Here is a 2653-nt window from a genome sequence, read left to right as displayed (position 1 = left end):
ATAGCTCCTACAGGAATAAAATGAATGTTTTGTCTGCTACCTTAATGCCAAATTGAACATATGTACTAGTTTGCCGGTAGAAAGAATCCTGTTGTGTCCTTGTCAAAGTGAAAATAAGGAATAAGAGAGTAAAGTCTTAGAAGCACTAAAAACTAACCCTAATTGGTTCAAATCTCACAGAGTTTTGGCTTTCCGAAGTGAGATAATTTTTTGGTGGCTGACAGGATGTCACACACGGGAGCACTGAAACCTCACATATTTTGACAATATTCTACCAGTGACGGAAGACACTGTTCCCTTTCTTTCTAACTGCTTGCACTACATCTTAGAGGAAACTGGATTTATTATTCCACCTGGAAGAAAGATCCAATATCTGGAGGACGTTTTATCTATAATAGCGGAATAGAGGTGTCACGAGCTCCCCAAACCTTAGATAATAACCCAATTTGATTTCTTTTGAGGCAGCATCATGTCAGCTACTTTAAGATAAAATCTTCTTCAAGTTGGACCTGATTTCTGGTGATGCTTGGGTGATATTTTTTTTTTTTTGTGGAAATGGAAGTGACTTCTCCCATTTATAAAAAAATAAACTTTAATCATTTTAAAAATAAGAGGAAAAAACACACACAAAAGACAAAAAAGACATACAAAATAAGAAATATACGCAAGGGCTTAAAAATAAATAACTAAAAAAAGCAGAAAAACATATGTAAGTGTATTACAAATGCACACACATACCTACACTAAAGAAAAGAAGAAATAGGGGAGACATGACAGCAGTGTTCCAGTATCTGAGGGGCTGCCACAAGGCAGAGGGGGTCAGGTTGTTCACCAAAGCAGGACGAGAAACAATGGTTGGAAGTTGATCAAAGAGAGAAGCAACCTGGAACTAAGGAGAAACTTCCTGACAGTGAGGACAATCAACCAGTGGAACAACTTGCCACCAGAAATCGTGGGCACTCCATCACTGGAGATTTTTAAGAAGAGACTGGACATTCACTTGTGTGAGATGCTATAGGTTCTCCTGCTTGAGCAGGGGGGTGGACTAGAAGACCTCCAAGGTCCCTTCCAGCTCTATTCTATTCTATTCTATTCTATTCTATTCTATTCTATTCTATTCTATTCTATTCTATTCTATTCTGTTCTGTTCTGTTCTGTTCTGTTCTGTTCTGTTCTATTCTATTCTATTCTATTCTATTCTATTCTATTCTACGTGCACACATAGTCCCTGACTTATAACCAGTCGCTTAGCGACCATTTGAAGTTACAACAAACCCCTCAAAAAGTCCTTATGACCAGTTCTGAAGTTCCAACGGTTACCACCCTCAGTGGTCACGTGACTGTTTTTTCAGCGCTCAGCAACCAGTCTGCAGTTATGTCCCCCCTAGTCCTTCTTTCTCTAGACTAGCCAAACCCAAATCCAAATCCATTCTCCAGGGCCTTTATCATCTTAGTTGCTCTTCTTTGCACTTTTTCCAAAGTCTCAACATCTTTTTTGTAATGTGGTGGCCAAAACTGGAAGCTGTATTCCAGGTGTGGTCTTACTAAGGCTTTATAAAGCGGTAGTAATAGTGCACGTGATTTTGATTCTATGCCTCTGTTTATACAACCAAGGATTGTATTAGCTTTTTTGGCTGCTGCCGCACACTGCTGGCTCGTGTTTAAAGGATCATCCACTAGGACTCCAAGGTCCCTCTCCCAGTTACTGTTTTTGAGCCAGGTTTCACCTACTCTATACTTGTACCTTTGGTTTTTCCTGCCCAGGTGTAAAACCTTGCTTTTCTCCATGTTAAATTTCATTTTGTTGGATGGGGCCCATTGTTCAAGACAATTATATCTATTCTGATATAATCTCATAGAATTCAGAGATATTTGTATAGTAACAAACTTTGGGCTTCAAATGATTGTTATCATCACAAGCTTTTTCTTTCCTTTCCCTCACTCCGTTTTGCTTAATTCGCCTTTTTCATCTTTTACTTATCATCCATCCTGAAAAAAAGAGAACTAGGCAACTTCGATTTTTGGGGGTTGTTTTGCAGTTTTGCTTCTTCCTTTAAAGTGCTTGACTGGATAAATGTCTTGTCTTTTGGAGCATTCCACCGAAAGAGAGGAAAGTCAGAGGAAGTGACTGGTCTTAGGCTACTACTGTATTTGACTAATTGTATCCATCAAACTTTGCTTTCTCTCACACTCAGACACAAAACAAATAAACCCAAGCCGTAACCATGGAAAGATCAAGACTTGCACAGCTAAGTCGTTCAGCACTGACTCACCCACTCCCACTCCGAAGAACCAGATACAGCTGCACAAAAGTTGTGTGGTATCAAAAACTATTTTGCAATTTCCCAAAAGTTTGCTATGCTCCAGGTTCCTGTTTCCTTCTTCGCTCAGACCGTCTGAGAAACCTTCACTGGGTGAAATGAATTGCAATGCATCAAAACATCAAAGAAGATGATTTAAAAAAATTATCTGTAGCAAGGTCTATCAGAAGCTATAGGTTTGCTCTGTGGTTATTGTTACAAATTCTGTTTTTCTACTTGGTATTGCATTCCTTGATTTGCATCAACAAATCAACAGAGGGAGAACATCAAGACAAGAAGTAATAGTTCCATTTTACACTGGGCTGGTGAGATCACACTTGGAATACTGCTTC

This window comes from Protobothrops mucrosquamatus, unplaced genomic scaffold (genome assembly GCF_001527695.2).
Source record: "Protobothrops mucrosquamatus isolate PMUCROS unplaced genomic scaffold, P.Mucros_1.0 scaffold659, whole genome shotgun sequence".
Classification (NCBI taxonomy): domain Eukaryota; kingdom Metazoa; phylum Chordata; class Lepidosauria; order Squamata; family Viperidae; genus Protobothrops; species Protobothrops mucrosquamatus.
Note: the sequence above shows the minus strand (reverse complement) of the source record.